We start from the raw sequence: 14170 nt of genomic DNA on the forward strand, positions 1-14170 counted from the left end.
TTTCACAGATCTGTTCACTGAGGTATCGAAAGTTGACCGGGACTGCCTAGGTCACAATGCAGGTTTAAGGTAATGGGATGTTGAAAGCCCAGAATCCAAAGTTCAACTTCTTGCCATATTACATTTTCTTTAAGTACATTTTTTCCCCCCAGTAAAATAAGAATTATAGCCGAAACCGGTTTGGCTCAGTGAATAGAGCTTCAGCCTGAGGACTGAGAGATACCGGGTTCGATTCCAGTCAAGGGCATGTACATTGGTTGCAGGCACATCCCCAGTGGGGGGTGTACAGAAGGCAGCTGGTCGATGTTCCTCTCTCATCGATGTTTCTAGCTCTCTATCCTTCTCCCTTCCTCTCTAAAAAAATCAATAAAATATATTTTTTAAAAAGAATTATAATACCTGCCTCCCAGAATGGTGCTATTACATGAAAGTATATACATTTTTTGCATATTATAAAGCACTATATATATGATAGGAGAACCAGCAACCAAAAAAATTAGATATGAACAGTCATAGGACCGAAGTTGCATATACTAAATTTTTGTTTAATTTTCTTATGCCCCAAACAGAAATTTAAAAATTTCTTTCAAGCATGTTAGAAGCCATTCCTTTATCTTGAATAGTTTTGTTCTTTAAATTCAAGTGCTTTTTTTCTGTGCCCTAAATATGTCTCCAAATGGGCACAAAAGTATCAGTTCCGTGAAGAAGGCAACAATATTCACCCAGAATGCCATGCCGAATTGGATAGCCCGCTGAGAGCAGATTAAAGTTGTTTCAAATGCTTTGAGGAGGAGGAAAAATCTAATCCCCCGAGGCCTTCTTGAAATCCATATTCCATAATTTCAGAACATTTCCCAAGTCTTTTAAAAAGCCCCAATATCATTTTACAGCTAGTAGTAATGGAGAACATTTTCCAATTTTTTAGAACATTTTCCCCCCTTATAAAAGGACTCAGTAAAGCTGGGGGCCGGCCCCCAGGAATAAGGACCTGCCTGTTTTAGGAGTAGAGTAGGGGCAGCAATCCCCAGGGCCATGAGCCTGGAATTTATGGCCGATGTTACCTGGGGAATTCCTTAATGAAGCAGAGTCAGGCATTCCCCTGTTATTTCTGGGTAATATTCGCTCCGCCTGTCATTGTGTGGAAGAACGCCCAGTCCCTCCACTGTGTTACACTGAAGGAAAGAAAGTTTCCAAAAGAGAAGCAAAATAAGGCTGGTTGCAATAGAGGCAAGTGGAACCATTTTCATTGCTTCAGAGAACAGCTTTTCCTGATTCTTCCATTGCTGGGGTGTGGAAACAATTATAAAAGCTCCACTGACAATAATGACTATTTACTGAGATTAACCAGGAACCAAGCACCATGCCAAATGTCCTACATGTAGTGTCTCCTTAAGTCACTCAGGAGTTTTGAGACAGATACTATTACTGGGCCCATTTTACAGATGAGAAAGTTTGAGATCTATTTGACTAATGAATCAACAAGTGATACACAGCTACTTTGTGCTTGAGCAGGTACTCGAACCTATATCTTTCAGACTCTGAAGTAGTGTTTAACCAGAACACTTGCTGCCTCTGGAATTTTATTATAATTAACAATAGCTGCCGGTGTCCCTGTGAAGTGTGCTAAGTGGTTTACATGCTCCCTCTCACTTATTGCTTCCTGGTAGGTTTAAATGGTATAAACTACCTTGACCCTGGAAATACTTTCTTTCTCCTCTGTGTTTTCTCCTTTTTCTAATTCCTTCCCCGTCTCTCTTCAGCTCAGAGATGTTGAATGTAATTTGGTTGCATTTAAAAAAAAAAATGTTTTATTGATTTTTTACAGAGAGGAAGAGAGAGGGATAGAGAGTTAGAAACATCGATGAGAGAGAATCATCAATCAGCTGCCTCTTGCACATTGCCCTAAATATGTCTCCAAATGGGCACAAAAGTATCAGTTCCGTGATACTTTGGGAACTGATACTTTTGTGCCCATTAGGAGACATATTTAGGTTGGGGATGTGCCCGCAACCAAGGTACATGCCCTTGACAGGAATTGAACCCGGGACCTTTCAGTCCGCAGGCCGACCTTCTATCCACTGAGCCAAATCGGTTTCAGCTCTGGTTGCATTTTTACCTTGCCTCCCACCTGGCCCAAAAGGCAGGCTGGGTGATGAAGGGTGGAAGGTGTATCTTTTCAGGTGCCTCCCACTGTAGTTTGAGGGGTAGTTACAAGTGTCCCCCTCTGCTCTCCGTCTTCAGGACACCTCCCTGTGGACAGTGCCAGAACAGTGACCTCAGAGCACGGCTGGAATGCTGATTACAAGCAACCCAGCTCCAGAGGTGATAGAGTGTCTTTTCTTTAAAAAGGAGATAAAAATAGCCAAGAAACAACACTTTACTTAGTTCTCTGAAAGGTTGGCATCCTTCCAGGATAGACTTATGTACTTTTTGTGCTTGGAGGGGGAAAAAAAAGAGATGGGATTTGATCCAAGAATGGTCCTACAAATGAGAGAAATATGGAGCAAGCAGCTGGAGCGGGGCAGCCAAGTGGTACCACCAGCTGCAGGCCCATTAATTAACGTTCCCTGGTATGTAGCAGCTCCAGTGACCTTGATTCTTGTTGAATTCACAGAGATAATTTTTACAGAGCCTCTACTTCTCTCACTGCAGTATATTTATCCAAGGAGTACCTTGCATATTTCCCCCATCTCTCCGAGCAGTAAATTTATCCTAATTGCAAAGAGATATAGTAAAAGGCTGATTGAATACTTGGCAGTTTATAGAGATTTATTCCCGAGGCTTAAGGGGGTTTTTAGAGTGTGTGACTGGAGCAGGATTGAGGGAAGCTAGGGGACGGAGCCCAAGAGAAAATGTAGATTTAATAGATCTATAAAATGACCCCGCTGTAGATAAATACTTATTCCCAAGAAGCTTCGACAGCCCGACCCAAACTAGGGTCTGTGACAGCCAGCCCGACACGAGGTGTCTGAAAGCATTGCATATTTCTGTTTGGGTTTTTAGGTCTTCGTCTGAAATTTGTTATACCCCAGGCAGAGGTGGGAGAGGGGGGAAATCTGTTTTCCAGAGGGAAGAAAGCATATTTAACTACACGTTTCTAACGACTAAAAGCTGCGAAGAGAGACAGAAAGTAAACCTCCAGCACCTGCCCTTAACATTGCTCTGCCTTTTCTCTGACTTGCTTGAAGCTGAATTCCAGATTTTAAGCCTGAGATCCTGGAAGGTGGGTCGTGAGAGCCTGCCCTTCGCACCAGGGTTGTCTGCACAAGCATGGGCAGCCTTGCGGAGCCCGGTTATCCCAGGTGCTTCCAGCCGATGAGGAGACAGACGGACACTATCCTCTAATGGCCTTCTGCTCAGAATAGGCTTTGCAAGCACACACTGCTGAACTTTTCCACGCAGTCCTTCTAGGCTTTTGATCCCATGAGTGACATTCATCTTTTTTGCAGCTGCTTTGCAGGTTTTGCTGAGGATGAATTCTAGGACTTTCAACTGTTAAATTTGTTATATTGTAAATCAAGTCCCTGCGCTGAGATGGAGACGTTTGTTCTGGAGGAAGAGACCAAAAGAAAAGGGTCTAACAACGATGCTTTGGCCAGAGTCTAACTGGATCAGCAGTTTGTGGGGTTCTTTGCGTGTTTGCTCCCCCGCCCCCGAAGTTGGCTTAAGGAATCCTTAGGTAAACATTTTAAACTTTTTGATGGTGAAGTCTAACCCCCATACAGAAAAGAAACAGCTTAACAAGCCATTTTAAAGTTAACACCCAAGCTGAAACCAGTTTGGCTCAGTGGATATAGAGTGTTGGTCTGTGGACTGAAAGGTCCCAGGTTCAATTCTGGTCAAGGGCATGTACATTGGTTGTGGGCACATCCCCCGTAGGGAGTGTGCAGGAGGCAGCTGGTCGATGTTTCTCTCTCATCGACGTTTCTAGCTCTCTATCCCTCTCCCTTCCTCTCTGTGGAAAATCAATAAAGTATATAAATAAATAAATAAAGTTACCAACCAAGCCAAGAAGTCTAATATTGCTAACTCTCCCACCTTAGCTTCTCTTTCTAGGGGTAACCACTATCATGGCTTTTGTGGGAATTGCTTTTTTTATTTATTTATTTTTATTTTATTATTTTTTTTTTTTTTGCAGTGGGTGTGTATACTTTCTCCCCAGTTTCTGAGTATCATCAGATGTTCTCAGCCAATGAGATTTAGGGTAAAGAAACTATTCTGACTGTTCACAGGCAATGAGCATTAGTGTACAGTGCTGTGGCTGCCTCCAGCCAATGAGCTGAGCTCTTTACTATACTTCTAGAGTTGAATGAGGCCTGCCATATTGGTGTTTATTCCGTTCTGGCTTCCCTTTCTGCCGTAACTTTTGTGTTCTGACAAACCGTTTTGACCTAGAGTTGCTGACCAAAGGGGTATATGGGTAATAATACTAGGAAGCATTGTGCTAGATGTTAGAATACAGGTTTTCCAGAGGTTTTTGATTCTTCAAGGATTTGGATGGAGAAGCAGAAGGTCTAGCTCAGCAGGCAAATGGGGACAGGTGGGAGCGCTTGGGCATCTGGGAGGCTTCCTATGGATCAGAGCAGCTCAGAAGCCTCGACCAACAAAAGCCAGAGCAGGAACTGTTCCGCCTTCAGGAGTCATCTCAAATGCTGTTTCTTCCATGGAACTCTGACCTTGGAATCCCAGTAGCATTTTACTGGAGCCTTCCTGGGCCACTTAAAAATCCAGACACAAACTAAAGGTATATATGGCTTTTCTTAACCTCCTCCCATCCTACCACTATTCTTACCCTCTCTCATGAAAGGCCCTGGAAAAACGTTGGTGTCTAACACACCTTGACTTTTTGTATGGTTTCTATCATGATAACTGCATGTAGTATTTGTTGAAGTCTACGTCTTCTCCTAGGTGTTCATAGACCATCAGTTCTAAAAGATGCTCCTTTCAAAAGCTGTTCTATGGCCAAACTCTCTTCAGAATGCTGCATATGCCACTACATCTCCCTTTTGGAGATCCACAGTTTAAGTTGTTTAAACTCAGCATTTCCCAAAACTATTTGACCAGAGAACAAGCCCTTCCACCTTGTACTCCATGAATATCCCAAGAGACTGGTGTTTCTAAAAACTTACTTCAGAAAAAACACTGCAGAGGGCATGGCTTATTTGCGTGCCCAGGCCCTGAAGGCAACATCTTGGATCATGCTTCTATTAATAGCTAACCACGAAATGCATTTTAAGTCATTGATCCTCGGGCTCCTTATTTGTGACATCAGAAGCAGGGGTCCTCTTCTAACTCTAAAGTTCTAGGAATTATAGGGCATTGCCTCTTCTAGCCCATCAGTCAGTCATTCCACACATATTAAATCCCTACAATATGGTAGTGTTGTAATGTGCTGGACATTTAATGGCGAGCAAGATGGGCATAGGCACTCTTTCATGGCGCTACCAGATGAGAATGATTTTCTAGAACTCACTATTAGAACATTGATCTTTAATTTCTAGAATCAAATTTCTTCCTGTTAAAAAGTGGTAATTTACTCTCTCCTTTATTACGTGTATCAGGTTGAATACATCTTTAGAATTTAAATGTATTGTTTATCTAGGCTTATGATTCTATTTCACATAAGAGTTCTGTTTAAGAATCACAGATTTGCCCTGGCCGGTGTTGCTCGTTGATTACAGTGTTGGCCCACACTCTGAAGGGTCATGGGTCAAGGATATATATCTGGATTTCAGGTTCAATCACTGCTTTTATCTGGGTTTGTGGGAGGCAACCAATCAATGTATTTCTCTTCTCTCTCTCTCTCCTCTCTCTCTCTCTTTATCTCTCTCTCCCACTCTCTCTAAAAATCAATGAAAAATATCCTGAGGATATTTTTAAAAATATGAGGACTTTTAAAAGGTGAGGACTTTTTAAAAATCACAGATTTAACTTGATCACTTAGGGGTAACTAGTTTTTAAATTTTCATCTTTAACTTTTTTGTAAAGGTTCAAGTCTCTGTGGTTTAAAAAGCAAATTCTAATGATATGGCTTTGACTGAACACTATTGTGTGTAGGAACTGTTTTAAGCACTTTACATGTATTATCTCATTAACCACAAGAGCCATGAAATATCATTCCCATTTTATAGAGGTTAAGGAACTTTCCCAGAGTCACACAGCTAGTGAAACTGGGCTTTGATCCTAGGCAGTCTGGATCCTGAGTCTGTTCTCTAAACTACAAAACTAAATTGCCACTTTTCTTTATTGTCAAACTAGAGGCTCAGTGCATGGATCTGTGCACTGGGGGGGCGTGGCCTTCAGGGATTGGCTGGCTGTGGGAGCACTGCTCATTCTGGTCAGCCAAGTGACCGTGGACCTGTCCTCTGAGTGGCTGCTGAATGAAGAAATTAGTCTGACCTGGTATTTTGGGGTAATGTCTTGGGTAAAGGCGTGTTCTGTGTCCTGGAGGAACCTGGCCGAGAGCTTTGCACCCCAAAGCCACTCGGTGAATATCCTTGATAATGTGATGCCAGGTCAGTGACACACCATCAGGGATGTTCATGGAAGCCGTGCTCCAGGATCCCCAGCCATCAGGACAGCCTCCCCTGGGGTCCACAGTCATGCTCCTCTTGCCATCCACCTATGCCAGCTTCATGTGCTCTTTCTAGAACACACTTTAGAGGGCCTGCATCAGCTGGTGGGGTCAGGCCAGAGTCTGGGTTGTCTTAGGTATTTGATAGGTACAGAGATTCAACCTCACCCTGGGCCTCCTGGTCAGCTGATTGGTTCTCCCACTGTGAGAGCACACTGACCACCAGGGGGCAGCTCCTGCATTGAGTGTCTGCCCCCTAGTGGTCATTGTGTGTCATGGTGACTGGTTGATCAGTTATTATGGTCATCCGCTGTTTGGTCACTGGGCTTTTATATATATAGATATTGTCCAGCAGGTTTTCTGCTGGAAATTTAGGGGTTAACATCTCTGAAGAGCTGAACATTCATATGGGATTTTTAACTGTCTAAATCTAGCCAGGTAGTGTACTGAGGAGGTAATGAAAAATTAAAAGCTTTTTTGTTTTTTGGCTAAGCACTAATCTTTGTGGTTATGAATATATCCATGTGCCAGAGAATCCTGCACTTTAGATAGTAAGTTAACATAAAATCGTTGGTACAGTTTTAAACCTGACAGCTCTGTGTGTCTGATATGTTGTCTGAAAGTAATTTTAAAGATAAGACTTTACTCTCAGGTCTGAAATAGGCTCTTTAAAGATTTCCAACACCATGCAGTTTTTAAGTAATTGTACCAGCTATACGGAGAAAAACTATAGTTCTAGGAGTAGAAAAGTATTTTAATTATAAAACATTATATTGTCAGAAAAAAGAAACGAAATACAATTAAAGAAATGCCAGCCACACAATGTCAGTGAGAATTCTTGGCATTTCGTTTTAGAAGCTGTTCTGTATGGAGCTGCATAAAATATAAACAGAGTACTTTATCTAGGATATGACAAGAAACTTCAAGATTGTAGTGTGCATTAAGTTAACATTCCAAACCTATCCTTTCAGGTTGTCAGCCAAGAATTTGTTTTTATAATTTCTTTACAGTTGGCAAACAGCTAGACTCTACGCGAGATATCAGTTTTCATGCTTATGGCCCAATCCCATTGTGTTCATCTATTAATGCACTGTGTGACCGAGACTAAATCAGTCCCCTCCATCTGAACCCAACTGAACAAGGCTCCTGGCCGTTTGAAAATGCTGTGGTTCTAGCCTATGAATCATGACATAAACCATAAAAAGTGATTGCTGGCAAGAATGGATTTTTAAAATGTGGGCTACTTAAGCATTTTTAAATGATCAATCTTACAGGGCTGGGCAGCCAGGGTCTGACCAGCTGCCTTGATTGTTTTGCCACCAAGTACCTTCTGTAATTCACATCCATGTGCTTCCTGGACTCCCCAGAGCAAATTGGGTCTGAGAGATTCTGGGCAAAACAAGCTGTGATCACAACCACCAGAGATGACGCTGTACACCTTCCTAAGCGGCAGTGAGGTGTGGACCTGTGATATGCCGCCCACTTCCCGGTTATAGACCGAAGTGCTTATGCCTCAGCTGCTGGGAGTGTTGGCTGCAGACAGTTCTTGAGCTGAGACCCTCTCTGAAGAAAGCCTTTGGCTGAAGAGAGCTGCTTTGCCAAAGCCACACCCCCTTCTGGGACAACTTACAAGGAAGGACTGCAAATTCCATGGAGGGGCTGGTTAACAGCCGGCCCCTTACCTCAATGGGGTCCCTCTGAGGAGCCCTGCCGGTGGCCAGTGCCAGAGCTTCCATATGCTGTGAGGTCTTTGCTGCAGCTTCTCCCTCTGCCCACAGATGTCGCCCTTGAGCACTCACCACTAAACTTCCCGCACTGAGATCTGTCTCTGATTCAGGGAATCAGAGCTGCCACAGAAACTTGAAGACTTGGGTTTGAATTGGGGCTCTGGATCTATGAGTCAGTTTCCTCCACAGTAAAATGGAGATGATAAAATAATACATCATAGAACAGTTTATTATGAGGAAATAGGAAACGAATCCAAAGCACTTACCATGTTTCCCCGAAAATAAGACATCCTCCGAAAATAAGACCTAGCACATAGAAAAATAAGACATCCCCTGAAAATAAGATCTAGCGCATCTTTGGGAGCAAAAATTAATATAAGACACTGTCTTATTTTCGGGGGAACAGGGTAGTAAATGACTAATAGCAATGACTTAACATTTATTGAGCACTAATTATGTGTCAGGTGTAATTTTTGTATTTTACCACACAGGAACTCTATGAGGAAGAGACCATCCCTCTTTTACAGAAGGGAAAACTGAGGCACAGAGAAGAGAACCAACTTCCCCAATGTCACAGTTCATAAAAGTCAAGAATTCAAACCCAGGGCCAGCCTTCTTAGCTGAAACTCTGCTGCCTCCCATTAATAAAGGAAACATTAGAAAATTTGGATGGTGCTAAATAAAAGCCCAACAATGGCGCCTGATTCCAGAAGTACTTTTAAAACAAGGCAAGTATAAAAGCAAAGATTTTCAAAGAATTTCTGAACGGTTGTTTATATTTTTGAGTTGCTATAGGTTAGGTTTATTTTTGCCTCAACTCAACCCTTATTCATCAAGAGAGTGAGTGAAACAGTTGGAGGGGAGGGAACCTAATCTGATGTGACAGTCATTGTTCCATGAAATCATTTATGTTTGTTGTTTGTTTCTATTTTAATGAAACATGTATTAAGTACAAGGTCAGAGAATAAATAAAACAATGACATGTTTCACTATTAGGTAGTAATTTTGTATACTAATAAGGTTTAGATGATATCATATTTTCCACAGTTTTAAACTTCTCCCTCCCCTGGGTCATTAGGAAGTATTGTAGATTATAATGGAGAGGAGGGACACTGTGACTGACCCCTCATTTACAGTTTATACTTGTGTTCCCTTCAGACTAGTTGTCTGTTAGCATCTGGTTGAAGGCATTTGTTTTACATTTCACTTCTAATTTGAACAGATTTATGCCATAAGTTTTATCTTAGGGGATTATGTGTTATCAATTCTTGTTTGGGCCCCTGTTTCACTTTTAAGAACAAGAAAGTCTTTTTTACTTGTTAACACACAAGTCTGTTAGAGTTTTTATGATTTGCAAACTAAGTGGTTTATCGCCTTCTGCTATTAGATAACAAGGTATAAGAGAGTTCCTTCTTCACCAAATAAATTGAACATCAAAATAATTTACAGCTCCAGGTACCTTTGCCAGAGTAGCATAACTGAGTAAAGTCAACAGATTAACTGTTCCCTCGGCAATCAGTGAGAGTATGAGATACAGCACCTGGGCTGCCCCCCCCCCCCCTTATTAAATCACAGGCAAGAGCTCAAAATCCCAGGGTCCCAGGTGACAGGTAGGAGCTGACGCTGGAGGACAAAGCTTTTGTTCCTCAAGTGTCATAGCAGTCAGTACCCATGAGCTTGGGAAATGGAAGACTCTTAGAACAATAGAAATAGAGAAAGAAAGAGAAGGGAAGGGTGTTGGGCGATGTGAGGGAGAGACTGCATATTTCGATGAGAGAAGGCTCTAGTTATTTATATCTCACTAAATTGGGAATTCATCAACATAAACGTGTGTATTTGCACAATCTCAGAGCAAAAGTTAAAAAGAGTTAGGGAATATTTTGTATATACAACCACTGTTTATTCCTGTCAAAGTCAAAACAAGAGCTAGCTAGAAAAATAAATAATATTTCCCTCTTTCTAATTTCTAGGTTTTGACAAGCACCTGCTTTGGCCTGGAGAAGGCAGGTTTGGTCTGCAGAGAGCTGATGGCAACAACAGAAACATTGGAAAGCGGGATCCAGGGAGTTCTCCGTAATATCCAGTCTGCTTCCTGCGAGAGTTGTAAGTGCCAGAAACCAGTGAACTCATCTTTAACAAATGGAACTTGTTAATCAAAATATGGTTTTAAATTTGCACATTTAAAGAACGGAAGGCTCAGATGATCACTGGAAATTTGGGGTGGGGAGCAGCAAATATGTATTTAGTCAGGGGAAATCCACTTTAGATCATATTCATTGCACCCAGTAGACAAACAGGATCCCACCTAAAAAAAGTAAATACCTCTTCCTCCTCTCCCATGGAAACCTAAGTGCTATAAGAAAAATGTTATACTTCCTAACTTTTAAAAAATATATATTTTATTGATTTTTTTACAGAGAGGAAGAGAGAGGGATAGAGAGTTAGAAACATCGATGAGACACCAATTCAGCTGCCTCTTGCACACCTCCTACTGGGGATGTGCCTGCAACCAAGGTACATGCCCTTGACCGGAATCGAACCTGGGATCTTTCAGCCCGCAGGCTGATGCTCTATCCACTGAGCCAAACCGGTTTTGGCTATACTCCCTAACTCTTCTTGGCACAGCTTCTCTGCAGATGAATGGACAGGAAGAAAGAAAAAACTAAAACATTCCAGGAATACTGTCTATTGACACCTCTTGTAATTATTAGACTTTTGCTCCTGTGACAGTACCTTTGGGGAGGAGTGAGAATCGAAGAAATTGAGGATACGGGTGGTGGTGATTATTCACAATGCCTGACTTACAAAGTATTAGAAGTTAAGGTAGAACCATTAAATTGGGTTCACTGCTGGACTCTCGTGGGGCACACTAACCTTTCCATTTGCATTTAGGAATAAAAGGCAAAGGAGGAGCTTCCCTTGTCTGGTTGATGAATATGACCTTGGAAATGTCCACAGACGTATTGTTGTCTTGTTGAGTCTGCAGCCAGGAAGGCAGAAATCACTGCAGCAAAGCAGGTGTGAACGTCCCCCTACTTGAGAGGCAGCTTTCTTTGAAGCTGGAAAATCAAGGACACTGGTACCTTCAAGGAAACAAGGATATAATTATCACAATGCCCAATTGGCCAGTGACCTTCCATTCCTCAGGCCTGCCCTACTCCCTTTGCTGGCACCAGCCCAGGTCCTCACAGACTGAGCTCTGTGTCCCAGACCGATCAGATGGAGGAGCAACCCACTCACATGTCCTTTGAAAGCGTTCTTAATCTCTTTCTACTACAATGCTCCTGCTGACATAAATCGAATCCCCCCACAAAAGGAGGCCCATTCAGGCTAGTGGAGTCTGAGCAGCTAATGGGTAGAATTTATGCTTCCTCTCACCTGGACTGCCTGTGGCCTCTACTCCGCTCTGTTTTGAAGGTTCCAGCATAACCTCCCAGCTCCTTGCCAAATCTGCCATCATCACCTCAGTCACAGAAGCAGACTTCTCAAGGCCATTGGAAGCTAATAACAGTGACTCTCAGCTTCATTATTCTATTTGAGATGTTGAAAGCAGAAGCCTAATAAAATGAGTTCAGAAAAACAAAAAGAGCTATAAATTATTATTTGAAAGAAGTAGCTAAAGAAGTCATCTACTCAAAGTTCCTAGGGCGATTTCTCAGTTACAGCAATAATCCTGTATTTGATTTCCTTCCCCTTGCTGTGCAAAAGCCTTGGCAGTATTCTCTTAGCACAGATTTCTTCTGCTTCTATGAGTCAAGTGTCTAGTCAGGAGTTACACATCACTCCCCACCCAGCTACTACTACTACTACTACTATTATACACACACACACACACACACACACACACACACTCACATTTCCTTTAGCAGATGAAAACTTCCCTGATGGATTTTAAATTAAGATAGTATTAAAATGCATCTTATTCATCTCTTCGTCTTCATAACAGAGACATATCAGGAATCCAATAAATATTTTTAAAATGATGAAATAAAGAAAAATATAAAATATAAATATAAATATAAATAAAAATATAAATAGTGAGAGATGACCTTTGAATTCAGTAATCAAAGGTAACTTATAACTTTAGCACTTGTAATTCAGCATTTAAAAACCCACATCTGAAAGGCTGAATGAATAATCAAGATTTTAACAGGAGCTTTTGCCTTGTGCTGCAACTATATGGACTAAAAATAGAGTGGGTGAACAGGAATCAACCAGTGATGGTTTACTAAGGACAGTAAACTCGGGTTTTAAATGTTGACGATTTAAAAGAATCTATCAATACCTATATACACCTACCATAAGTATGTCAATGATGTCTTTTGATCTTTTAATTCATTTTCATGGTAATTCTTCAACACATGAGGGGAAGGAAGCAAGAAATATAGGAAGGCCAGGTGAAAAGTACTCATCAGGAAATAATCAAAAGCCTTAATTTTATTCCCTCTGTCCAATCTCACAGGCTCTCCATACCATCCTCAGTTCTAAATCTTTAAAAGCATTTACTCCACAATTTCAAGGGTCTGAAAACACAACAATTTGGTTTAATATAAGATCATCTGAAGTGCTATACTGGGATAGGTTTACAGTCCAGGAAGCCTCAGACAAGTTCACTAGCAAACATATTCCAGAAGTTCATTGTTCTCTTTGATATAACTTCCAAAGCTCAGAGACAAGAAAAATCACAGTCCTGCTCATTGAGCACTTGCTATGTTCTCTTCCTAGAGAACTCTACATGCATTTTTCTTGGCTACCCCTCACTACCGCCCCCATCTCCAGCTGAGGAGGCAGGTGTTAAGGAGATAACATAAGAGGGCCCCACAGGAGCTGGCAGAGCCAGGATATGCTCCATACCAGTCAGCTTCCATGCTAAGCTCCTAAGTACCACACTGCAGACGTCTCCATAGCTTCATATTTCTCTCGACTCACTCTTCATGGATTAGTTATAAATCTTCAAGTTGCAAGCATTTGGTGGAAAAATATTAGCACATAAAGAAAGAGAAGGAATATGAAGGGAGGACATGAAACAGTCTTTGCCTAGAAAGACATGCTATCTTCTTGGAATGACAGGGTAGGAAATTGTCCGTGAATAATGTCAACTGTACAGAGTGCTAAAGGAAAGTTAAACCGCATATCAAAATGGATGCTACAGCTGGTGTGGCTCAGTTGATTCAGTGTCATCCCATTCCTGGTCAGGGCATGTGCCTGGAGGGGGCATGTAGGAGGCAGCCAATCAATGATTCTCTCTCATGGATGTTTCTCTCTCTCTCTCTCCTTCTTCATTCCTCTTTGAAATCATTAAAAACATTTCTTTAAATGGATTCTACCGATCCACTTAAATAGACATGTGGGTGACCAGGAAGCTAAGCAGAAAGAGAATATACTGGATGATATTATTATAGAAAGTCTCACTAAGGAGCCAAGATTTTATAGGACTCTTATGAGATTTGGACAGATAGAAGAAGAAGCAAAGGTTGTTCAGGTCAGTTTCTGCCCACCTGGGTTGCTAGACCAATGATGGCCAGGCATGGGTCTGTGCAAGCTGCAGAGCATGGAGCAGAGCTTGGCCAGGAAAGAGTACCCAGAGTAACACGAAGTAACAAGCTAGAAAGACCATCCCTGAGGTGTCCGTATAAAGGCATTGGGCCAAAGGTAGGATGAAGGAACAAGGAAGATGGTTAGGAACTAGAGAGCTTAGTTAAAGGCCAGAAAATTGGGGAAAGAGGCAGAAAGAAATCTGGAGAGCTTTCCCAAATTGTTTTATCCCAAAGGCTGAGAGCCCGAAGGGGATGTGGAGCTGCAGCTATGAGTCAGGATCACACTGTGAACGACAATGTTGAGGAAGGTGGAGCAGGGACTGATGTGTAAG

General features: G+C 41.9%; 1 long non-coding RNA gene across 2 annotated transcripts in view; it reads left to right on the forward strand.

Moving 5' to 3' along the window:
* The window catches only part of LOC311628137, a 43571-nt gene extending 31285 nt beyond the window's left edge, over window positions 1-12286 (forward strand). The window contains exons 2-4 of one of the 2 annotated variants that reach the window (XR_014795970.1): window positions 8793-9029; window positions 10272-10404; window positions 11194-12271. This is a non-coding gene — a long non-coding RNA (uncharacterized lncRNA). Of the gene's footprint in view, window positions 1-8792; window positions 9030-10271; window positions 10405-11193 lie in introns of both variants that reach the window. The other variant, XR_014795969.1, reaches the window with a different exon arrangement.
* The last annotated feature ends 1884 nt before the right edge of the window (window positions 12287-14170 follow it).

The sequence above is a fragment of the Pipistrellus hanaki genome, assembly GCF_964339955.1.
Source record: "Pipistrellus hanaki genome assembly, chromosome: 9".
Lineage (NCBI taxonomy): Eukaryota > Metazoa > Chordata > Mammalia > Chiroptera > Vespertilionidae > Pipistrellus > Pipistrellus hanaki.